The 27,594-nt window shown below is 35.9% G+C and overlaps 1 protein-coding gene across 1 annotated transcript in view; it reads left to right on the top strand.

Annotated features, from left to right (window-relative positions):
• The first annotated feature begins 6,457 nt into the window (after positions 1 to 6,457).
• The window catches only part of LOC112459494 (mucin-17), a 53,617-nt gene continuing 32,480 nt past the window's right edge, over positions 6,458 to 27,594 (top strand). The window contains exon 1 of the mRNA XM_025023607.1: positions 6,458 to 7,188. The gene's annotated coding sequence lies outside the window, so the exon portion shown is untranslated. The remainder of the gene's footprint in view (positions 7,189 to 27,594) is intronic.

Consider the following 27,594-nt stretch of genomic DNA (forward strand, 5'->3'; position numbering starts at 1 on the left):
ATATATATATATATATATATATATATATATATACATATATAATTTTACGCAATTTATTTACATAACATAAAGGGGCAATCAACTCACAGAAAGACACTGAAAACCTACCATTGGTCTATGATCGAATAATTTCTTCACTTTAAGTTCTCCTTCTATGTTTACTGTATTTTGCGATAATGTATCACTTTAAGTTCTCCTTCTATGTTTACTGTATTTTGCGATAATGTATCATTAGTTTTTCGGCCTTCACATGAGACCGTCGTATTTTTCCGACCCGCCACGAATTTTATATAATTGACGCACAATGATCCATGTAAGTCCTATTTACCAATATTATCGTAAATCCGTTCAACGCGTAATGTTGTTTAATTTTTAATTTTTAAATTTCTTATACATTCTTTCATTCTTTCATTCCAGCATTGTTAAAATAACTTGAAAAAGACCCAAATTAGTGGTCGAAACGTCGTTGTGATATACTTAATAAAACTTGCCAGTCAGGCCGTTTTAACTATACCGAATTATTGTTTCATCACTGGCGAATAATTTTTATTGAGCAATTTATTTATATAAAACATGTATTTATATAAAATATATTGTTTTATATATATCGTAATACTCTAAAAATCTATTTCATCCAATTTTTTATTTCTCTTCTCGCTTACCACGAATATATACACGCATGAATTTTCTGTAGAGTTACCATTTTTTTGTACGTCGACGGGTGAATCATGTATAGTGGACATGCATACATTAAACTGTGACATATCTGGTAAATTTTTATCGGTCGGTGTTACCGATAATTCGGTGAGGGGCGTGTGATCGATTTTATTTATAGCGCATACAGTGTATATTACTCTCGCTCTTTTACGATTAACATGCATGTCTTTCTAATATGCTATGTCACAATTATCAAAGATATGCAGAGAAAGTTCGTTTAGATAATCTGCAAATAATTATTTCATGTGTTGCGTAAAATTGGCGTTATGTAATTTATATGTATAAACATTTTATATTTTGCTTATAAAGTCCACTCTTTAGATTTGTAATTCCTTATACCAGATTTCAATTTTATATTTATATAATTTTATATGTATGTATATTTCTCGTTCTTCAAATGTTTTTATAATTTTATTTCAAATTCTGACACAAACTTTAGATCGTTGAAAATGGACTTGGAACTTTTCATTGATTTATTTCGTCAGGGCCGAATGCATCTGCAATGGTGATACGCAAACGATAATTAATTAAGTGAGTTGCGAAGCACAGCGAGGTAGTTAATAATTCCACATAACTTGACGTGCAGGCTCGCATCGATATACCACCTGTGGTTCTCGCGTTTACGCGATATCCCGGTATTAGCTTTAAGAATCCCCAGAGCATAGAAACGAAATACGTTTCGTCAGGCGAACACGCCTCGTCGGAGTTAAATCGAACTCGACTGGTCCAGCTTTCCAGCGATGTGAATTCCCTAACCCGAGTTGTAATCCCGGGAAATTGGATTTGCAAGTTTTATGGAGGATATACCCGCGCGAATGAAGATCCAAAGTTTATTCGCGAAACATTATAGGCGTAAGAAGGATCGACACAATTGGTGCTTTACAAAAGTCTTTACTACGATACTCAAAAGATCTCAAAAAAATCCAAGAACATTCTGTTGATCCGCGAAATCGCGCTGTTATACATTTTGCACTATCAAAATGTTTAGAGAAAGTCTTGATACCTACGCGCTTATAAATCTTGTATTTGCGCGTTATAAGAGAAATATCTGTTTTACCAAAGAACCTTGTTGTATAAGAAAACCATACTCTCTTTTGTTGAATTCTGTTTCAAGAAAGTATAAATTAAAGAAGTAAAAAAGTATCTGTTTTACATCAAAGAATCTTATTTTGTAAATCTTTTAAATGTTGAAAACTACAGTCTCTTTTGTCGAGTTGAAAGGAAGTAATTATAAAAAGTGACATAAAAGATATAATTTACATTATGTAATGAACAGACATCTGTCATTGTCCACTTGATTAATTTGAAAAATCCCTTAAATGAACACCTGCGGCGTATAAACACTGACTCACATGAGTTATCGGTTGTGCCTACATAAATCAAGTAGCGAGATTGCATAATGAACTGACAATTCGCTCGTCGATGCTCGTCAAACGTCAAACTATTCGCTTCACGATTCATTTCGCGTGATGTATATTGTATAAGTTGAATTTGCGTATCTACTTACGAATCAACAAGCGAACGAATTAGTCTTCTGTTTTTACTTTTTACCATGTAAATTAGCGGCTACTAATTCGAGCTATTCAGTTATTTTTTTGGACTTACTTTAGAAAAGAGAGATCAAACGAAACTCTTATTTTGCTCTGTTGCCTTATGATTGCAGCAATCTTTAAATAAAACTATACAAAAATGTAACTGAGACTGTAATCGGTCAAGTTACATTTTTCATGCTCACCGACGCCGCTTGCATTACAGCTGTCGGTTTAGTTCATAGAAAGTTGGCAAATAGAGCTCACGTAACCTTAGTTAAATACAACAACGAAACGTGAAGTAACAAGCACTGTCACTGTCTTTAACATATACGTAAATACTTTAACGTTTTTCTCTGGACGATGTTTCAACTCTCACGAGTCCCTAATGTATAGTTAACAGGATATTTGATGGTTTTGGACTTTTGGAGCATCTTGTGTAACGAGTATAACGAGAAATGTAGTCGCAAAATTGAATTTCATGGGAAAAAGAACCATTAAACTTTTCGCCGACGCGTAATAACTGTAAGAGGAAAGTTTTAGTAGTGTAATAAGAATGATATTTAAAGGTCAAAGGTCGTTTGTAAATTTTTGCGTCGGTGTCAGGCTTCTCAATAGTAACTTATGATGAGCAATAAATATAATGTTTAATGTTGCTTAAATATTAGAATTAGAAAGACTACTGGAAGAAAGAATAGATTATTGTGATCACATTAGTACATTGAGAAGAAAAGCAGTTGCTTCAATTAAAGTGCTATCACGGGGTGCCAAAAACATAAGTAGTTTATTCAATTGTATTATATTAGACCCAATATCCGGATTAAACCGGATTAAACCAATAATTAAATTAAATTATTGGTTTAATAATCCAGATATTAGGTCTAATAATAATACAATTGAATAAACTACTTATGTTTTTGGCACCCCGTGATAGCACTTTAATTGAAGCAACAGCTTTTTTTCTCAGTGTAGTGTAACATATTAATTTAATTTATTATTATATTTTAATAGTAGTAAAAATAATAGCAATAATAATTTAAAACGCAATAACAATCTAATTTCCGTAATACTAAATAAAATAATACAACAAATGTATATACATGTACTTAAAATTGTAACAATAATAATAATAAGAGCAATAGTAACAAATTTATTAAGTAAATTATAAAGAATTTTTGCGTAACGTTAAAAAGATGTCATACAATAAATATCAAAGACTATATTTTATTAATAGATTGAAGCGCGATATGAAAAAATAAAACAGCACCCACAACCATCACCATAGTTGAGAACGTCTCAGGCAGACAAACGTGATTTTTCGGATTTGCAACTCTTCTTAACCGGGAAGTCATGCATTGTTGCCAATATGCGGCGGATTTTCACGTTTTATCGCGCACACGTACGATAAAGAATGTGTACATAACAGACGCGCGGAGGGAAAGTACACATTCTCTTACCGTCACACATGAACATCAGCGATATGTGATTTACGCAAAAAATAAAAATCAACAATGGCCTTGCATATCGCCGTCGCGTGAAATGTGTGGAATTCCGTGGAAAATCAAAAACAAACTGAGCAACGATTCGGTGGCAGAGAGAAATTCAGAAAAACTCTCTCTCTTTATAAATTTGTAGATTTCTATCTTCCGAATGTCGCACGGAGAAAAAGTTAGGTTTGCTACAACAGAATAATAATGTTATTTTTCGCTCATTAATACAAAAGGGTTATGAAAACCATAGTATTCTGGAAGTGATTTTGCGATTGAACTGAACTCTCACAATCAGTGCTATACCGTGCAACTATATCTTATAGATCTATCAACTATACTATTTATACTGCAGATCACTTTAGAAAGAGTACCAATAATAATCCTTTGGTTGAGGTACCTATATGAGAGTATTGTAACCGAATGTTACTTATAGTAAGAACTACGATTATGAGAACCGTATAAATGAGCACATATTAACAGCTACATTTTTAATGTAATCTATATATATATCAATATAACTTGAATTCATATAAATTTCTTTTTCAATCATAGAGTATGTTGTTGTAACAACCGTAGCAATTTTCTCCGTGCGCGCTTAATAAAATAAAAATTTTAATTACGTCATTAGCTGGTCAATAAATTAATCATCTGAATTACACATTAATTAAATTGATCATTTTATGACATTATTCACTCTTTTCGTTTCTGCCAAGTTGCGTCAATTTGTCCGGAAAATTCAGAGCACACTGACGTTTTTCCGTTGTCGTTTTGTAGTTCGCTCATATTTAATAACCATGTTCCCGATATACGAAACGAAAAATTTTTTATTAAAGTAATTTATTTAATGGGCAAGTTTAATGTAATTCATGACTTTTGTGCACGCGAAACAGCCATAAGAACGGTCATTGCCGTCCCGCTCGCGGTTTCCGGAGACATACGTGCCAATTTTCGAAGGCGAAGTTCGTAATGAGGGGACAAGCATAACGGTGCACGTCACGCCGACAGCTTTTGTATTTTTTTCGCGGTATCTGCACGTGTATATGTATATCTACTACTCGCAGATAATTACCATCTGCGCCTGCGGAAAAATACTGTGTAATATATGAGCCTCCGTTTCGTCATGCCTCTTTGAAATTATGGGTAGCAACGATTCTTGTGTCAATTCTTGCGTTCTCGAAAGAGAGAATCAATCAATAGAAAAAATATGCGAGCTACGAAACACTATTTGCGCAGCATCGACTATATTCTGTGGCAGTATTTTAATTGAAAATATTATACGTAGATGAAATATGTTATTCTTGATAATACATACTGATGAGGACTGTTTCCATTTTTTTAATGCGTTTTTTGGTTACTTAATATGACCAAGAAAAATTATGATTAAATAGTGATAATATTATTGCTATGTTTAAAAGCGTAAATTATTTGAAAATTCTGTTTGGTACGGAAATCTTTTGTTATCTTCGTACTCAAATGTAATCGGTCGTAATCGTTGGCACATTTAAAGGCAGTTATTCAGGAAAATCTGCCAACGAACAATAGGTATTGCGCGGTATATTCGCGGCATTATCATCCTGGCGTGGATTTCCGCCTTTTACTATACCAGAGTTCCATTCCGCTTCGCCACACACTGCAGATTGGTATGCGCGAATACGTAATACGTGTACAACCAATAACATCTTCCCTCCGCATCGATCTTGTCGTCTTCACGTCTCCGCGGTAAGTCATGAAAGAACCATGGCTCCCGACCGCAATGTTTACCTGTCACCATCATTTACAAACTTGTAATAAAAAGAGATTGCAAGCGTGTAAATAAAAATTTCAGGAAAAGCTATAATACTGTTCGGTTGTTTCAAGCTTGTTTGAAGGTTTCTTACGAAAAATATTACGTTTTTATTCCTGCCTCTTGCCCTCGTTCAGCAAACAAACGTTAGTGCTTTTGTACGAGCACTGCGTCTATACACGGAGAGAATTTTTCGTTATATTTTACCGTTAAATTCACTGCAAATGTGAGACAACTTGGCAATCAAATATTATCGGTAACAATAGGAATTTTTGAAATATACAAAATATATTTTATACAAACAACGTAATACAAATTACCAAGTACATTGGTAGTTTTTGAAAAATTATTGAAATTTTATTATATATTTTAGTAAAATTAATCAAACACATATTTTATATTTTATTGTAATAGATATTAATATTTTTATTATGCATGGTTATAGATATTAATCAGCTTGCATAGAACTCTTCGTTTATGTTGTCCCACAACTACCATGATTTTCAGGGTAAATTCTAAGAGAAAATTCTCTCTGTGTGGAGATACGATTTTTTTACCTCTAAGGTACAGATATATGTATAAAGCTATGTTTCAAAAGACTCAAATAGATTTACGCATTAATAAAATTGCCATAAACTGGAGCTCCTTCGCTCGCGCATAAAACTTTATCTGAAACGTTTTTGAATATTCATACACCTTTCATGGATATTAATCACTGTCGATTCATTACTCTCGCAAGTGTCGGTGACGACGAGTAGGCAAAGACATATTTCAAAAAAGCGACGTGGCGTCTTAAACGTCGCGTTCTATCGGACGTTTTCCGTATCATGTTGTATATCATTCGCGCGATGGAAGCCGGAATTAAGCATAACGCTATTCGCGCACAGGCTGCGCGACGAACGGGTTAAATACCACTCGCCATTGGAGGACGAGCGCATCATTTGCCGACCAAATCCCTCGATCGCCGGTGGTCGCGATCGGTTCGGTTCGGTTCGTCGGCGCCACGCTTGGAGAACGCCGATCGCGTTTTCGCCTTTTACCAGCGACGGCGCATGCGCGCGGCGCCGCTCGGCTCAAAGGCATTAAAGCGTACGTCGCCACCTGCACCTCGGCTCTCCGCGCGGACGCCGCGGACGGTCAGTTACGCGCCGAGCGTCGTCGTGGAAGGGTGACGTTTTCTTTCTTCTTCTTCTTCTTCTTCTTCTTCCGTCGTTCGCGCTCACTTGGCGCCAAATCGGAGCAAAAGCGGAGCGCGTGTCTCACAAGTTGTAACACCGCCCGGCTGACTCGACTCGGTCGATCGGCGCGGATGAGCGCGGAGTTGGCGTATATACATATTAAAGCAAGTGCGAAAAGAGAACGCGTCGTCATGGGTACCATGTGTTGTGCCCCGCGGGTGTAGAGTGCGGATTTGCGCGCGGTCGGGCGAGGGGGATAAAGGAAAGGGGGCTGGAGAAGCGGACGTGCCGTGGAGGGACCGAGGATACGGACTACGGAGTACCGCGTGGGCTAAACCGCGACCCGCCGAGTCGAAGTCACGTCGTGGAGGTGCGCGAGGGAGATACGGAGCCGGAGGGACGGGGAAAGGTAGAGGCGCTCACGGAGAGACGATAATGCGGAGCCGTTGCTTCCGTCTTCAGCGACAGGACGACGTTCGGATCTGCTCGTAGTAAGTGAAATATACCACCAGAGATGCTTGCGAGGATAACAAACTACGTCGGATTTACGAAGCACGTCGTACTCCAGACATAAGACATCTTAAAGACATCTTTAAAAACATTTGTCTTAAAAAAAAGTCTTACAGTTTTAAAAAATGTTTTTAAAACATCTTTAAGACATCTTTGTAATATGACATTTTAATAATGTCTTCAAGACGTCTTGAACGACTTTGGACACGGTGCCGTTTGGGAGGGGTTGCCCGCCCTCCGAAACTTCGACTCGCGAGTTCCACTCGTGCTCTCGCGATGCGCAAATCGCCTTTAACAATTTGTCATAATTGGTCAGCACGACAGCTATTCTTTCTGACGCGGAAATTTAATCATTAATTGCGAGAATATCATTTCATACTTTAACGATGCTCTCGCGTCTTTTGTCTTCTTTTATACTATGCATTTCTGACATCTGTTAGATTCACACAAAATGGACGATGATAATATTCTCCTGAAAGTTTAATCCTTTCAAGCACTCGCTTTCCTTTTAATTCAACGAACAATAACTGAATGGAGATAATGAATAAGAAAGTCGGTGGACACATTTATCACCCAGTAAGAAAATAATCAAAGTTCTGCTTTTTTTTTAAATCCTTCCTGATGCACGCAAATTTTCTGTATATCTTCTTTTAAATTAAATGAGAAATTATGTCAAAGGCAGCGCTGCGCGCCGTGTGTGTATGTGTCAGTTCTGTTATGATCAAATATGATATATTTGCCATGTGAACTCGGAGCGCTTGTGGACTACAAAAATTAAAAATATCAAATATAAACGTTTCACTGTTGTAAAAATACGCCGATCATGTATCGGCGAGTTTCATATTTTATAATAACAGCAGTGAACACTCTGCGCCCGTTGTAATAATACCGCTTACGGGAGTATCGAGTTTTGAAGCGAAAATTCTCTTCGTCCGAACGAAAGAAGATTATTACAAATATTACAAAAAGAGAATTATTGATGAATGAAAATATTAAACATACTGAAACGTATTAACGATATTATAGATATTATTGATTTAACTATACATAATTCTACGATATACGTAAGTACACACACACACACACACACACACACATTATTCAGAACGCAATGACATATAATATCTCAAAATGGGAGTCGCTCGAAAGTAATCAATCATTCACGCAACCTTTCTAGGAAAAGATATCAATCATCAGAAAGGAGATGATGCTAAATTTATTCTCTACTTAATTAATAAACTTTCCTAAAGAGTACAGAATCCACGATTATATCGATATTGCACCTCTTTGTAAAGTTCGTACCTTATTATCCAAAGTTAGACGAGATTGATCTTAGCTCGATCAACACCACTCCATATATTCGTGGATTACTTTGCATCTCGAAGGCAGTTGCAACACTTTGTAACATTGGATAGTTATAACTGTTCGTATCGCTTAATTGACTGATCCAGTTTACCGCGAGTGCTATCGCGATCGTAATTCTCATCTTTAATCGAGCGCACGTTTCATCTGCGTCGATCAAAACTATGATGTCGAGCGGCTGAGCGCTGCACCATCTCTCGTTGCCCCGATTTTCACGTAAGAACGGCTACGCGTCGGTTCCGTTGATGTTGCTTTAAAGGGTTAAAAATAAGGCGCAGTCGCTTGAGGCGATTGACCGTAAACTAAACGGCACCGTATATATATATATATATATATATATATATATATATATATATATATATATATATATATACATATATCCACCAAAGGAAATTCTCTCAAAGTATATGGACTATTATGGACATGATTTCTCAAATGTTGACCTCTTATTGTTAGCAACCGCGACTCACCGGATAATAATACGCGACAGACGTCGTTTATAACATCCCATTCGCGCAGAAGTCGAAAATGTTCGCGAATTAGTCGAGCGGAAACAACAGCGGGACAAACAGTTTGTTGTTGTTACTGTGTTATTGAATTATTTACCGTTGGATAAATTAAATGTAATTGTTGGAGAAATAGAACGATGTGTAGTCCTGTTTGTCGTTTAGCGATTTGTCGCATTTTCGATTAATTGGCTCTTTTTTCTTATTCGCCCATCCGCGCCAATAATTTAAATTGTTCCATTTGTGTCGCGAGTGGAGCTCTGTTAATTGCGTCATTACATGAATATGTAAAACACGATTTATTCGAATTACGACGTGAGAGCGATTCGTATCAGAGATCATTGATGTGTGTTAAAGTACAGCGACAACGTAATACAAGATGAGAAATGTGTTACGAGTTAATATCTGATTACATATTAAAACATTAGCATTAGAAAGGTGTTACTAATTTAACCATCTACTCGTTACATCATAATGATTCTTCTGATTATTTTCGAACGATTATTTCGAAGATTTATTACATGTCTTGAAGTCGCGCGTAAACAAAGAAAGAAGAATAATAGAACTTTCTCCGCTCTGTGTAAATTTCAGGAACTTATGCGGACTCTACCGACAAATTCCTGAGATCTTAATTCGTTGAAAAAGTGACGGATTCGCAAACATCGCGAAATTATCGAGTTTCATCTGTTCGCAATCTTTCGCGATAATTTGATCAAACATCAGAATTTCTATTTCTGGATATATTAGTGTTGTAATGAGAAAACACAATATATCTTATTAATATTTAAAGGTGTTATAATATCTTTAACTGTTACCTGCGCAGCAGATTTAAAAACTGGTTAATAAAAAACTATAATTTATGACAACATTCGATATAGGCAAGGATATATTGATTTTGTGGTGCATTAGTCGTTAATTGGTCAAATCCGAAAACCGCGCAGTGGCAATCCGACATATTTATACAAAAGCACGTACGATAACTATGCGTCGGCGTTAATTATAAATAATTGCAGTTCGCGAGTGCGGTTAATTTGAATACCTCCGTGCTGCAAGAACGAATCTATATCTCAAAATGTCGCTCATTGAAATGCGCGAGACATTGCACGCTATTCTGCAAACTCTGATAAAGGCTGTTTACTAGCCGCTCTCGAAGTGCGAGATGAAATCAATTTGATTTTCCTTCGTTAATAGGGATTCGATTTGTCGGATAAATTCACGGGGATTTAATGCAGCGTTTCACAGATATATAAGAATCTTCCATTGAAATTGCAGCGCGATTTCAATATGAAAACGGTTTTATTGAGGAAACTATTTTCATCGGAGAACAGAGATAATTGACTTCGCGCGTTCTTTAATTTATATCTCCAATTGAATGAATTTTCTTCTTTATCTTTGTTAAGATATAATTACGGCTTTAGAATGCGTAGTGATCAGAATAGAATAGACGATAATTAGTTTTCTGAGGAAAGTTTACGATATTTTATTTAATTTCATTAATTTCACTGCAACTCCGGGTCTTATAAAAGGCCGCATATTCAAGAATCCTTAAAAGCTCGACGAATACTTAGAGTTGCATGTTGTATTATGTAATAATCCTTGACTCGTCGATAAATCAGCTAAAGAAATTTCCTTTGTGTACGCCATTACGCATCTCTCTCATTGCATCACTATTTCTCTTGTAATATTCGCCACGCCGTTTCGCGAAAAGGCGCAATTCTTTTCTTTCCAGCAGTATCACGTAAATCGACATAAATGCATTTCATTTGCATTCTGCTGATTTAATTTGGCATTTAAATAAAATAATTTGACGAATTAAATTTGTATAATGCTATTATAATAAGCTAATTAAATTGAACATAAATTCATTACATTTTAATCGGCAAGTTTGCGATTTCACAAACACACATGCATTTATTATTTATTCGTTTATTTCAACTTCTGCGTATTTGTATTAACGACTAGACTCAGATATAACACAATTTATCAAGTTACAATGCAATATTCAGCTTGCATGGATATCGGGAAATATAAAGTTAAATGGAACCTCAACATTTATATACGTGTTATACGATATCGCGCTTAATCATTTTGCTTTCGGTTTTAGCGTTGCATTTTGCCATCGCTGGAATATTTCACAGTGATGATACGCGAGCCTCACACGCACTCATTCTTCCGCATCTCATAAATAAAGTGGCGCACACGTGACCGCGAAGAGTTCCCATCGTGCAATTATGCCCATAACTTTTCCTCGCCGCGCTCGTTTATCACCCACGCTTTTCGCACGGGCGATTAGCGGGATGGGAAACGCTTAACACACGATTAACCTTCGGGCATCGATAATATGTTAAGTGATTCCCCGATTGCCCTCCGTTCTTTTTCGAATCACCAAATCACGCGTCCATTCCTCTTCGGAACTCTAACAATAAGTGTGGAGAGACGCGCGCACAATCTTTACGAGCTCCCAAATTCTAAACGACGCTAGAAAGCGTCGAAAACGTCCAACTCACTTGCCCGTGCGTGTGTGTGTGTGTGTGTGTGTGTGTGTGTGTGTGTGTGTGTGTGGTGTTCTTATTTTTCCTGGAACGAAGCATCCAAACTCCACAAACGAGGACGATTGCAGATCTCGCAGATAAATCGTTTCCACCGCGGTCGCAGCAGCGCATGCGCTATATCGTTACTCGAAACGATCAAAGAAAGCTTTGTAACGATTAATCAAATAATGAATTCCAACGTTGTGGAATTTACGGCGTAATTTCATTTCGTTATTCGATGATAAAGCGCACCGCGCTGAAATTGCAAATTGCAATCCTGAAACGAGGATGAGATCTGTGTGCCATCAGGTAAAGGACGCACTCCAATAACACAATCGCATAAAATACGCAACGGTACATCGCAACAAACGCCGTTACTTTGACTAAATTCCTCGTATTATATTAGTTCGAATTTACTCCAAGTAATTTTCCGTCCAACAGAATTTTTGTGGCGCGCATTATCGAGAGAGTATAAAGAGGCGTTCTGCGCGCCGAACCTGCAAGAATGACTCAGACGATTTCAGAGGAAGCTTGAGTCATGATTTATGAACAGTTCGAAGATTGCGCGATCGCGCTTGCCAGGTTTTCTCCTCGTTTTTTGTTTTGTTTTTAAGTGCTTCGCCTGTGCTGTCGTGCTGATTATCCGCTTTTAAAGCGTCGAGCTATCGACTAGACTCTGTTAAACATACAAAGCGCTAAGATAGTACTCACGATACGGTGCTCCCGGTCGATATACGGAACAAAAGGAGACACCTTGCAATCCAGCGCTCGTGCGATAATAATGAAGCGACGAAAAAATAATAGGCGGTAACGTTGACTTTTCATTCTGTGAGTCACGACGACGCGACGGACGCGAAACGGCGCGGTGGCGTTGGAACGCGCATGCGAGACACAACGCGAACATGCAAAATTACGTTAACCGAGAGAATGCATCCGCGCTGCATGCTAAGCATTTCGTCGGGCAGATTTTTATCTCTTTTCTCTCTCGTTTTGCTATCGGATAATCTCAGCAACTGCGAATTTCGGATTAACGCAATATGCGGGTCATTCCCGTTTTTCACGCTGCATGTCAATACTCAAAGTAAATTGTGTCTGAATCACGAAAGCCGTGACACTAATAACATTTAAATTGAATATTTATGGAAGTTGCTATGCGTTTTAATTTCAAACAAGCTTTATATAAAATATATAGTGAAATCTTTTATTTCAAAGCTAGTTTCGAAGCCTTCAATAAGATTTCCATTTAAAGATTAATGTTGCAGACATCTTCCGTGTGTTTTCATTAAGACGAACTCAGCTCCAAATTGGTCAAAGAAATCGTAGATGAGAGAAATCTAGGACACTACGTATAGTCCATCTGTATATAACCAAGCTTCGAAACACTATGCTTATCAAATAATAGTGGAATATTACGGTCGTCTTTGGCGCAACAATTCTAATCCAAACTGCGATAGGGATTAGCCAACGCGATTATCTGCATTTTCAGACTGTTAATCAGGTTACAATCATAATATATCACGATCGTGCGTTTCTGCCATTTGAATTTACAATGAGCGCTGGTAGGAGAATCGAGGTTCTCAGCTACGACGCGGATCGAATGCCGATCGATTTGCATATGCGTCAATGCGAGAAACAATCTTTCCTTTTCTCTCTCTCTCTCTCTCTCTCTCTCTAGTGCGCAGCTTACTTTTTATCGGATTATTCTGCATGTCGAATAGCGAGGCACCTCGATGGGACGAATCCGAAATCTTACGGTATCCGAATGCGCGAGTGTGGTGCGCGCTCGTGTACGAGGGCACACGCGAGATGTCCCGTTTTAATCTCCGGCGTTGATAAATATCTCTCGCAGAGCGCGATATATATTTCGGCTGGCTCGGGAAGGATATTACGCAGTTGAATTTCTGTCCGGATTTTTTTGCCCGTCGCTTTTATATCGAGCCGAATACACACAGGCGCGCGTTTTTTTGCAAAGCAGTATGCGATGTTGATACTGCGACGTGAATTTATATTAAAAATGTTCTGCGTCGCGCGTTGGAAACTGCAAACTGAGAAACTCAGACATTTGAATATTGTGGAATGTTTCACGCGCTACGACACACCTCGAAATTTCGTTTCCCGATGTAGGAGCAATGTAAAATTTATCAAATGCTTTTGATTATTCATTTTTTGAATTTTTGTTCTTAAATTATTTAATAAAGAATAATCGAATATGTGTGTGGATGCCTTTTTAAAATTAAATAATGATGCAAGATATATTTAAAGGTATGAAAATAATTTATTTTTTTAAATTTTACTTTATGAAATCCTTCCTTCACGTTAAGTTGTTTTGTAATCGATTTAAGCTACTTATTTTTTGGAGTGAGTTTGGAGAATAAGTAATTTCGTGCTCGAAAACTTCAAAAAATGTTTTCTTCTTTTTAAATTCTCTCGTTATTCTACCCATAAAATTATGTATTTCTTTTAAACATTTTTTTTCTTTAAAAGAAGATTAATGGAAGATTTAGACTTTTTAGAAGTAAATTGAAAGGCGGCCGCGTTCACGTTTACGATCGCAAGAATCTCATAAGTATCACATCGGTTGCCACTCGTGACGCTGCTTAACAATCGGAAGAATGAAACATCTTGTACACAAAGTCGTGGCAGACGACTCGTCAGTAAAAAGCAATGCGTGGAATGTACACCGCCGTCTTTCACGGAACCTCTTCTTCTACGTTGTGTTGAAGAACGAAGCGCAAGCATGCGATGTTATACTTCGCGGTGGGAAACGCAATTGCCGTGATCCCTTTTCCTTAGAAAAGTAAATGTTATCTGGCACACCATCGGATTTATTAATAAACGCACGTCGCGATGTTGCTACAAAAATGTAACGTCGTACTCATCGTAAAGTATTTATACCTCGCGGTTCGTTGGTCTCATTATTTTATTTTCCTTTCCATTAAGGCCAGCATTTAGGCCAACAGCTTTTTACGTCAATAATTACCGATTAATACGAGCAAAAATTGTGAGTTGAATATGTAGAACAAAACACGCCTCGAAAACATTTTTTATATTTTTATGCTTTTCATATATTTTAAAGACATTTAATAATACTTGCCGTTACTAAAACACTTAACGATGCTTTAAATATTTTGATTTTGTAATTTTCTTGACTTTAAAATGGCTCTATAAGAGCTAGGCAACCTCAAAATTAATTTACGCTAGTTTGCGAGCACTTTAATCGCCTCGAGTAGTTTATCCTGTACCGATATCGATCAATTTTTACGGCAACGTTTATATAGGAGCTTTTTCTACAAATTAAGGAACTTTATCTACTTGTCGCCCTCGGCTTACACGGCTTCTCACGAGCTTCCACAGCCTATTTTCCTTCGCATGCCTTCGCGTACGCATGCCTCCACGTCACGACGTGATACTCTCTTCACGAGCGCACGCAACGCGAGCACCATTATGATTTTTAATTCGTGTCCCCGTAGGACACCGATGCTAAGTAAGTGCCCCCGGGCCCTTAGCGCGCAACACGAAAACGCAATAATCTCTCACGGGCTGTGGGAGCCCGCCTGTAATTTATGCAAACAGAGTCACGAGAGAAAAACGACGTTCGTGGAAGACAATAATCATCGGTGATAGTAAATGATTAATGCATGAGTCTTCAGCTTTATGAATGCTTTTGTTGTTTTCAATATTCAGCCTTTTCAGGCTCAATATTAAAACGTTATTAAAATATAATATCCCTCATATCGTAATCCCGTGTTTATACGTTAATATGTTTTTAATTACAAAATGCTTCCGACTGTTGTCAAAATCTGTCCAAATTTAAAAAAATCCATGACACGTTGATATATTTTTATTAATCATGCGAATACTTTTCAAGAAATCTGTGTGAAATGAGGGGGAGGGGAGAAGAGTAAAGATGGGAATGTGATCAAAACGATATCGAAATGATAATATGGAAAAATTTATATTACGCAATAATTTTTTACGAATTTGTTTGACGCAAGGTTTTGATATCTTTCAATACTATTACTTTTATAGTACTTTTATAGAAAAAAAAAACAAATTTAAACAAGTGAAAAATATACTTCAAATTATCATCTTTTACTTAAAATTATTTTATTTATTTATTCTCGAAACATTCGCGAGAGAACACTTCGTTCGCTTTTCTTCGTTTATCATACGAGTGCGGTATATTATTTTTACGTCTCTGTTATTTTAAACGCGCGCTCTCTCGATGCCATTGTTTGTGTAATGCCGGGCACAATGAGTCATTTCATTTTACGATCAGATGGGCTATTCCGTCGCATTGCCGACAGGGGATCGGAATTAATATCTATGACGACACATACATATATGCATAGTATGTGCCACAACACATACATATATCTATATATGTATATAATCTACATACATCTATATATATATAATTCATACATACATATATATTATATATATACACATATACATACACATACACACGTGTCTGATTGAGCTCAAAACCAATTTCGAACCAATCAAAGTTGCGGTCGTACGTAGTACCTGCGCTACGTAAGGGATATGGAGATGTAGCCTATTGTGGGGCACAGTGCGCACCGATTTGATCACGTCCAGCAATGGAAACCTTGCAAATTGGAGCAACTTTCGCTATTACATATAGTAGGTACGTCTTCGAATCACGGGATATGTTCCTCTTTCATATGTGGTTTCGGATAGTTTGGGCAGACTCTAAAGACGGATGAACCGTTGAAATTCGCGTTTTCATAGAGGTAAGTGATTATATGACTTTGCTGATATCTTATCGAGCTAATTGAAACGGCTTCTTAGTCATTGATTAGCACAACTTGCACATTGTTATATACATGCGCCAAGCAATAATATTTTAGGAAGCGCAGATATATTTTGTTTTTTAAAATATTCTTTATATAAATATAATTATTGTTTGAAACATTTTTATAAAGTTTATATTAAATTATTGTAAGTATGAAAAATTTAGTGTCTGAGACTATATTTAAGATACGCGTTTGATTTTAACGTTTCATATACGTATTATCAAGTGTTATACAAACATTTTATGATACCAGTATATGAAATGTATAGACGGTCACGAACAACTGTGCAAAATATTCAAAGAAAAATTCTGCTTTCCATGCGATCCATGGACACACATGAATTATTAACAAGGGGATCGAACACGAACGATCGCGAAGGCGCGTATTTCAATAAATAATTTTACGGTTGCTCTCTTTCGGGTGCTGAAACTTCGGAAAGTAGAGCTGGCAGTTCTTTATACATTTGATATCTAGCCTTGATGAGTCACATCGACGTCAATAATATTCCAGCCGCCTGGCAATCAATGAAATGTTTGAGTTAATATGTCACCAGACGTCGTAAAGAGTACGTCGCGTTGACACGCGATGCGACAATCGATTCATTCTCATGATAGTAAGTTCTACACGAAAATCTTTTAATATTTTATACACGGTACTTTTACCACGAACTATTTAACCCGTCACTTCTTGCATCAAACATCTAATGCCAATTATCGTGATAGAGACGCTGGTTCATCAAGTAGTACATCGATCAGGCAAGCTTAGGAGCAACGATATATAATGCATCAAACGCTTTTTGTGGACAGGCGAGACCATAAATAATTCCCATTGAAATGGAAGACGAGGATAGGGTAGCGGTCTACGTCGTGAAATATCGACGGGAGAAATTCTGCCTGTTGAACGAAAGATGTTATAGACTCGAACCGCACCAACTTGAGCACTAATTTCGGGCGATTCGAGTCTTTCCGTTATTGTCCGTCTATAACATCAAAGCGTAGGAAGAGAGAAATGGAGGGAGAAAGATCGGTGGCTCAGAATTAGCTAATCCAGACGAGAAAATACGATCGAGTGCATGAATGATGCAGTGGTAAAGGAGAAGCGAGATTGGAGAGAAGTATACTCTTCAACGACCGAGTAGTGGATGAATCCAGATAAAGGTGGTTCGGATGGAGCTCGCAATCGTCGGGCAGACTCCGAGATCGCGTAAATGTTACGGCACTCCGCTAATGGCACTCCGGTTACGCGTCACTTAACAGGCGTAATGAGCGTTTGCTTTCGTAATAAAATGATAACGGACCGACGAACGAAATTTGCATTTATAACGGGCTACGAAGAGCGATCGTTTTACAGCGGGGGTATATTAGCATAAACGTTATTTATTGCGACAAGGCGTCCTCGCGAGAGCGACGAAATGTGATCTCGTGTGTGCCGATCATTGATCTGTCCCTCTGAGGGCGTAAGACCCTATTGTGATTCATGAAAGATCCCATGAGTTATGATTGCAGAAGACATGAGAAGAACAACAACGCGCTTATTGTTATTTCCGTATACTGATGATTTATTTATCGCGCCGGTTTACTTATTTTATGTTTTATATCTGTTTTATATGTATATTTTATATTATATGTACATATTGCAACGTATATTTTTTTAACGAAATTGATGGCATCTTACTTATTTCTCTACTTTTTTTATCCAATTTATTCAATTTGCTAAAAAAAATTGTTAGATGAATAAATAATTTCACGATATTTTCTAATTTATTTATTTTGTGTCGCTTATAATCTATCTCGCATGCAAATCGAGGGATATAATTGCATCCTTTTTATCTCAAATAATCTAGAATCGAATTGTAAGGCGTGTACGTTTCACGGTATGTGATATGCAAAAGTCTATCTGTTCCAAATGCATACCAATGTATATATTCGTTCTCCGTAATACATCACGGTTTTTTTTTACTATTCATGAGCGAGGTGTTAATCGAGGCGATGAATCGATATGCGCATACATACGTGTGAGCGATAAAATAGATCGCCCTTGCGTACCGAGGGAATGCAAGAAAGTCGCAACCTTTGGAATAAGTCAGCGCGCGATCGTCATTATGTTTCTCGTTTAACGATACGTATATATATGTATACGTGTATATCAGGCCTTGTTTTCTTCCATTTACACCGTCATCTCGGTAAATAGGCATCTGCGCCGAGCGGATAAAGAGTAACGAGTAGCCGCGACTTGTGTAATGGCATTAAATGTCAGGTCAAGTGACTGGCGAAGCCAGCCGAGTCTGTGTGCGAACCGTAGCCTCTCCGTGTGTTTTATTTCCACCCGCGAATATAACATACCTACGAACGGCGCGGCGCGCCTATACTCCCATTCTCCATGGGTGCACCCGCGACCGGCGCGTTCAAATTGTTCATTTAGCGGAGCTTTTTATTGTCCGCTACGCGGTCAAAGAGAATTTTGCATAGCGCTCGCGTTACGAAATATGCCGTGGGAGTCTTTGCGCCGTGATCACACTTACGTCTCTTTTCTCGTTTGCCCGTAATATGCGGAGATATTACGGAGATAAACAAAAATTTATATATAATTGAATCGATATTCCCCGAAGGGAATTTAAATGCGTTTAAAATAAGAATTAATTTAATCTGAAACAAATAAAATATTAATTATGAGCTTTTTCTTTTTTCTTTAGCTTCAATTGGAAAGCTATTATGGCTATATAACATTAACAATAAGTAATATAAATTTTAACTCAATACAGGATTAATTGATTAAAATTTGTCTTTATATTGTTTTAAGTAGAATACTAATTATAATTGATATTTATAAGTAATATATAAATTTGTTTTATTATTTTTAATTTAAATAAAGTTGAATATTCATGCGGTGTATGAATTCTCCGAAACATGTTTAATTCGATTTACTATTATTTGGTATAGGTGTATTTTTGTGCACGAATATAAAGCGTAATGGATTTTTCTCTCTTAAAAAAGGATAATAAAAGGATCTTTGTGTAGTATTTTTTTGCCACGAGACGAACGACACTCGACCGAAAGGCTAAGTGAGATATCGGGAAAAAATGTGGGAGGCAAATTGTATCTTTAACAATAGTTTCTATATCGCAACACCTGTTCCATTATGTTCGTAATATCCTATGAACCTTTAACTTTTATGATTCATAGTTCAGCGAAGTAGATATTTCTGTTGTGTATAAAAATAATTCTAGGACGAGACAGTCTCCTTTAATTCATGGAAAATGTCGCATGTACGTATGTATTTATAATATGTATGTACATATTTATGTATTTTTTATATTTACGTATTAAAAAATTGATATTATTAAAAAAAAATTTTTAATCTAAAATACGTTAAATACGATATAGCTGCTTGCAATGTAGGATAATTAGCAAGTAATATACACGATATTTTACAACGACATATTCTTCTCTTTTGTTGAAGAGATCGAATTTAAATGATTAAAGTATTGAAGAATTAAAAAGTAAAGGTATCGAGGATCTCTCGTATGCATAATGTATATGTAGAGAGCGGAATTTCTTTATATCTTATGCAACGAGGTAGTGCTGTATTTTTGCCTGATATTCAAAAGAGGAATTTTCTATAGTGCAATTTCCACAGAAGATTGCATGAGAAATCAGATTGCGCATCTTCCTTCTTATATAAAATTCTTCTCTTTTACATCATGTAAAAGCGGGATAGTTTATCTCGTTATCATTATTTATTTGTGTTATACACAAAAGTCTATATTATGAAAAATATCTTTTATATGCGTTTGACGTATATTTATGAACATACAGATGTGTGCTCTTCTTCGTCCTATATCTTACTATTGATTTTGCTAAATCGCCGATATCGGGAATTTATTAATAAAAAAAATTATGTGAAGAAGAAAAACAGAAAACGTGAGTTCTCTCATACGACATTCACTATACGTATTCCACTTTGTGCCGGCGAGTTTACGTTATAATGTAATGCTATTTTGTTTGCGTTAATTAAATTTTCTCGTGTGCATATAATCGCATTTGCAAAGCAGCTCTAAACAAAGTTACGCGAGTTGTTTCTCGGATTTCCTCGTTTAAGGATGTCACTTTTAACTTAACGAAAAATTTTCTCTAATGGCAGAGCGATGAGATCGCGCAGAATGTCTTCAGAATTGTTTCTCGTCTCGTTAAGAGATTTCTGCATTTGACGCGTTCTTCATCACCGGTTAATTAAAAATGTCCTGTGTATAATTGCAGTTGCGCAACTAAAGTGGAAGGTGCGATTCTTCAATTTTCCTAAATGAGATTTTCTCCTCTTTGTTTGCAATATTGATGGGAGTTGCACTGCCTTTGGGGAATGTTGACGATCCAACCTTCCTCGAAAATTGTGAAGCATATTTTATTTAAAGCTGAAATAAGCGTGTCCCTTCTTCGACGAGGAAAAGCAGCGAATATTCTTATTTGAAAACTTGTTTGTAAAAATAATCTCCAACATTTTCCTTGATATTGGATATTGGATAAAGTTATTTCTATATACAACATACATATAATAATATTAATGTTTTATAAATAAAGAATATTTTTAATATAATTACCCTTAACAAAAATATCAATTATTGTTACTTTATCATCTTTAATAATGCTGTTTTAATGGATAATTGACACTTGCTCGAGAAACATTTTGCTATGAAAAATTATAATGTTGACTAAATTATAATTATCAGTTAGAAGTAAACGTTTCCCCAGTGGAACATTTGCTACTTTTTTTCTTTTAACGTATCCCTTAAGAGCAACATTTATCCGATTAAAAATATCGAATGGTAATTCGATCGTAAAAATGTAAATAAATAACTGTCCTGTATTGTGTGTTACTTCCATATATGAAATTAAAAGAAAGTTACATAAAGGGAAAAATTCATCGAGAAGAATTCAATACAGAATCACGTGGTATAACAATTTCGCGGAATAATTCATCCTCTCTTCTTTAATTTTCTTCTACTGTTTCTCGAAAAAGTGGTTGGAAATATTCCTACGTGCCTTTTTTTTCTCTCGGGTTAATTGCAACATGTACACCTACACGCGGGTTGTGTGACGGGGATCTTTTCTTCGTAGAAGCTTATTTCCGGCGACTTTTTTGAAACCTCTCGAACCTACACTGGATTTTATAGCTCTTTCAGATACACTTTCGCAGGAAAGAGTATCAATACCAAGTTTCCCCGGTACAGTACACGACATACAGCTTATTGAAAATCCCCGATTACAACTTATTGAGAAGAAAGTAGCGACATTTTATTCTGCGAAATTGTTATACCACGTGATTCTGTATTGAATTCTTCTCGATGAATTTTTCCCTTTATGTAACTTTCTTTTAATTTCATATATGGAAGTAACACACAATACAGGACAGTTATTTATTTACATTTTTACGATCGAATTACCATTCAATATTTTTAATCGGATAAATGTTGCTCTTAAGGGATACGTTAAAAGAAAAAAAGTAGCAAATGTTCCACTGGGGAAACGTTTACTTCTAACGTCGCCGATTTATTGAGGGGGTCTGAGTTATCTTGAAGATCGTTGCACCTACGACTTACAAGGCTGCTACATTGCACTTTACGAGATTTCGCTACTCGGGAGCGAACGTCAGAACTGCCATGATAAGATAAGCCAATACCATAAATTGCTTTAAGTCACACGTTGCTTAGATTATTATATGATTAGATTATTCGGCGAACTTCGCAAGGATTTCGTCGATCTTGATCGACGTATCTGATGGCAACCATTGCAAATGAAATAGCACGATTTTCTAGAGCTAACATGGAAAAAAGAGAATTTCAGCAACCTAATTCTCTATTGATGCTTATTTAATTTGTGCGTGTACGACTACATATATAATTAATTTGTCAAGGTCTACTTATCGAATTATTTAATTACATATTTCACCTGAGTGATTAAAATATCGATTTCAAATGTTTGTCAACGTATACATAAAACTATAAAGCCTTTCCATGTCAAGTAAGTTTATTTTTAATTCCGGAATTTCATTAAGTTTATGTACAGTGTGTATCGAAACGAAGCATGTGAGAAAACGGATGACTGGTATTACTCGGCGGACTTGTCCGTCCGTGTTCGATTTCCGAGCTGCGGTTCGATTTGAAAGTGACTCGCAGCAAGTCGCCGTGGCACACATTACGTGTTATGGCCGGTACGTGTTAAGGAGAAGCCGGAAGCGTCTATTTTCAATCGCACGTCAACCACGTCCGGCAATTCTCTATATTAGTACCGTACTATTCGAAAGATTCCGCCGTGATTTGTCACGTGAATATATGCGCGCGCGCGACGCATTAAATCAAGCACATTGAAGTGGACGGCTATCTCGCTCGCAGATTAACACAATAACGTCGCCAGATAATCCTCTTATTAGGGCGCCAATTTGGTACTCGCCGTCGCGAGGCGGTGGCTATATAGCTAAATCAAAAGTATTGAAATTAAACGGTTGTTCTACAATCGCGAAATAGCTCAGTGCCCGTAACACGTTAATGCAATTAACACAATTTTTTCTAAAAACTTCAGATATTAAATATTATTATTTGCCATAAACCGCTATTAATTAGTAATACATACGGTAATATGTTAAGTATCATGGATGAATATTATTTAACCTTATAACCATTGCTAGCATTAAAATTACAGTTAATTGTATAAAGCTTAATTTTTTAATTAAAAATAAAAATATGTGCCATAGAAAAATATTTTTCTATGCATATAAATTAATTTTTTTAACAAATTGTATTTTGATCACTTATTTCTAATGACATGTAATTTTATCAATACATTTATGTTTTACTAACATTGTTATGATAACAAATAACAATCATATTGGATTTTAAACATTTTGTTAGCAATAGTTTATAGAGGAGAAACGAAGGAGCGTATTTATTACAACTTTGTAGAAAAATTGTACGCAATTTATTTTTTTTGAGAATTTTAAATGGTTTGTACTATTGAAATTTGATAAGAGTACTTTTTATATTTTTGGTTTTATATATCGCAGCCCTTAAATGTTTAATATATTATTAAGTCAAAAAAATATTATAAACGTGTTTATTTCTGAAAACTATAAGATCACAAAAATAGTTTCCATTATGTCCATGTATTGATTGTGTCTCACGTTTCGTAGAAAGAAATCACGATTGACAGCGTCGAGATTCCGTTAATTCCTAATTGCATCATCAGTACCGCCGTATTATTATTGCTTTTGTCATTATAATTGTTTGGCTTAATTTCAATGCGGAGACAGAAATGAGATCGTGTCGGAATATCGGTTTCGCCGAGACATCGAAGCTCTACTGCCATTCGATATCTCGTGACGACGAAATGTTTTGCGGTTCATCGGAGTAAACCGGAGATGTACGCCATCGTTGCTATTATCGTTCCGTTTAAGGAACTTCCATTAACGTGATTGAAATAATTCTCTGCAGCATCGCTTTTTTCGTTTATTAATGTAAAAAAACACTCGTATTTACAGTAAGAATAATCTATTTCAGCTTTTTTATAAGTTTCCTTCAAACGCCACAATCAATCGCGATTTTTATCGATACGAAATGTTAAACCGATCGAGGCATCTTAATACAAGTGAGCATTGCAAAAGAAACGTTTAAGACGACGATCGAAGGGGGTGAATAAAAGATTTATTATTTAACGAAAAATAACATCGTAACATGTATGTATATATATCATGTGTTTACATATCAATGCGATATTTTTGTTTAACCGAGATATTTTAATAAAAATAAACATTGCTAAGGGGATGCTGGAGCCGTCTGTTTTACCGGCATTTTTTGTCGGCACGTAGCGTCGTATTAATTTGACAGAATTAAAAATCCTTCTCCAGAATTGCAGTACATACATTAATGATTCGGGGGAACTCTGATTTTATATAGAAAACGAGAAAAAATTACGGAAGTACAGATTCCTTACCCTACTTTTATCCCAATATGGCGTCTCGAGTTGCGGCGAGCTGTCAGCTCGTCACAAGATGTATTTCATATAAGAGATATACCATTGGTACGAACGCGAAAACAAGTTCCCCCGAATTGCACAACAAGAAAAACATCGATAAACCCTCCAAATCAAGATTTGGAAGCGTAATATAAAAGTATAATGTCGACGTGCATCGTGCGTATGTGTGCGTGCAATGTAGCGTGCTATCCTTGTCTATATCTTTGTCTATACAAGGACAGATATAGTTCGCCGGTCTTCTTTACCGACGCCGATCGAGTTCGGCTACGGCTCTAGCATCCCCGCGATGATCGAAGAGGTAAATAAAGGATTTATATTTTTAACGAGGAATAACATTGCAATAAGTATATATGTATTATGTGTTTACGTATCAATACGATATTTTTGTTTAACCAAGATATTTTGGTAAAAGTAAGCATTGCAAGAAATGTTTAAGCGATAATTGAAGGATTAAATAAAGAATTGATATTTTTAACGAGAAATAACATAACAATATGTATATATATCATGTGTTTACGTATCAATATGATATTTTCATTTAAACAAGGTCTTTTGGTAAAAGTGAGCATATAGAGTAGAAATAAGGTTTAAACATTGAACGAAGTGTTTACGTTTTTAATCAGAAATAATATCGCAATATACGTACCGTGTGTTTATGTATTCCCTTTGTTCGTCACATGTGGAAAAATTGACATTAGTCTTTTGAAAGCTTTATTCTAGAATGCAGTTATATACGCGACTATACCGAACAAATTATAAAGCTAATATTTAGTTTGCAAAAAAATAAGACATGATTGCAGCGCACTGATATGAAAAGAATATCAGTAACGGGTGTAATTACGGTGGCTGTAATGACGACCTGTAATTGCTCCTAAAAAATAATTGTGCTCGTACAAATTCTTCCATTTTTTTAATTTAAACTCCTTCCGCTTTATTTGCATCTGTTTGCGAACGTGAGAAAGGTTCGAGTTGGTTTAATTTTTTTCTTTCAGATTCGCCGTATAAATGTAAATGCATCAAACATGGTTAATAATTATGATGTATGTACGTCTGCAAACGGAGAGATGAATTTTTATACTATTTTTACAGCAGCGCAGTGACGTTCCGACATGTATACACGCGATGAATTTCAACGATGAGCTGTATTTCAGGGTAAAGGAAACCAAGGTTTACCTTTCAGAGAACCGTGGCTGCTATCAGCTCCACCGTTGCTCTCTGTCTGTTGTCTTAACCCGGAGTAAAATATTATTTCAGTGTCAGCGTACTCTCTTCTCTCTCATTACGGAGCGATAATATTACGTTATAACATTTATCTACACGGCGGACGTATTCTTGGAATGGTAATTAAGGATGGACTGTTATATAGATGTTATTGTTACAATATTTTATTCAATAGTACCTCTTGCTAAATTTTTTTCAGGAGAGTTAGCATTTAATTTAAAATAATCTTTACACACAATTTGCATTTGTTTATTTCTATATAAATATAAATGCAAATAAAAATAAAAATTATTTTATATAAAATTAAATGAAAAATATATTGTGTAATTTATTGGTCTTGACATTATAGAAATATATAGTATTGCATAATATTTTAGATAAAAACGCGCGCAATTTTTATTCTATACACCCTATATAGTCTTTTCGTATATGTTATTTTTTGTACAAATAAATTTAAAAAATCGCCGTTATAAAAAAAGATATCTGTTATTCGATAAACGTTATTATGTCACATGTTAAATAAAAAACATTCCATAAAATAAAAAGAGATTGTTTTTTTCAGTCCGGAATTTAATAAAAGAATTTAATGTTATTTAAAGAATAAAGATTGAAAATATATAATATTTATAAATATTATTTAGTTATGATCTTTATATGTGTTTAATAGATATATATTTTTTTATATTCGATTATTTTTTATATTACCTGCATATAAATTTATATGTATATATTATGGGCTTAATGGATATGACGTGTGCATTTAATTTTAATGGACTTTTATGCGGAAACAATAAATTGCGCCTGCGGCTGTACGATGAACCTTAATTAATCGACGAGGCAAACATTAGCATTGTGACGGGTACGTAATACTCGCAAACTATTAATAAAGCTTCAATGAAACTATGTACCTACGGATTTTTATTGCGCTGTATAGCCACTGTGTGTTGCGATTAATCCAACTTTCACTACTTCGCAAAAACGAAACTCCGCTTCCGGACAGACTTACGGATTGCGTGCTCGTCGACTATGCCACACTTTCCTTTGTGTCACTAACATAGCACAACTGTAAAGGAATTGTTTATGTCTTTAACGCCACTTTATATAAAAAACAAACTTAAAACTGATTAAAGAGGAAATACGCATGTGATTCTTGTATAGAACATAATTGCAAAATAATTTTGAAAACTAAACAGATAAAATAAGTTATTTCTTTATATTAATATTAATCTCAATAAGCGGACAATTTTTTAATTGTCAATGTCTCGTTCTTTGTAACAAAGTAATTTGATAATTTGATTAATGTTACAGTTTATCAATTATATTAAAACAAATATTAATCGGTAATTTGTTTTATTTATTTTTAAACATAGTATTCAATATTCCACTAACAATAAGTGCTTAAATATTTCCTCTAAAAATAGACTTTACCGTGATTTACGACGTTGACTCTAACAATCTTGTTCAACAATTTATAATTGCCAATTGCCCTTTACGTACCCAGCGGGTAGAGGTTGCCGATGAGGCAATAAACACGAATGTCATGCATTATCAAACAAAGGGTACCTAGTGACAATGACGAGACACGTCGCGATTAATCACCCGATTCATGCCTGCGGAAACATCCTGGGAACATTTTCCACGGGAGAAACGTCGTTATGCCGGCCTCGGGCGAACAATGCCCTCCTCGTGACGGTAATTCGCGGTCCCCATCGCTATTTTGCAATTTGCTTTCGCGCGACGCGAGTGACGTTACTCGCCTGTGACACAATGAGCCGGCCTTATGGGAGATCGTATTACCCCGTAGCACTTCTAATTAGCACCGGCACGAGAGAAGCGAAAGAGACGGTGGCAGAAAAAGAGATGCACGAGTACATTCAGTACTAATAGATTGGCGAAACTAAAATCTTTCGTTTTTTAAAGTTAGAA

The sequence above is a fragment of the Temnothorax curvispinosus genome, unplaced genomic scaffold, assembly GCF_003070985.1.
Source record: "Temnothorax curvispinosus isolate PA1 unplaced genomic scaffold, ASM307098v1 QBEX01009885.1, whole genome shotgun sequence".
NCBI lineage: Eukaryota > Metazoa > Arthropoda > Insecta > Hymenoptera > Formicidae > Temnothorax > Temnothorax curvispinosus.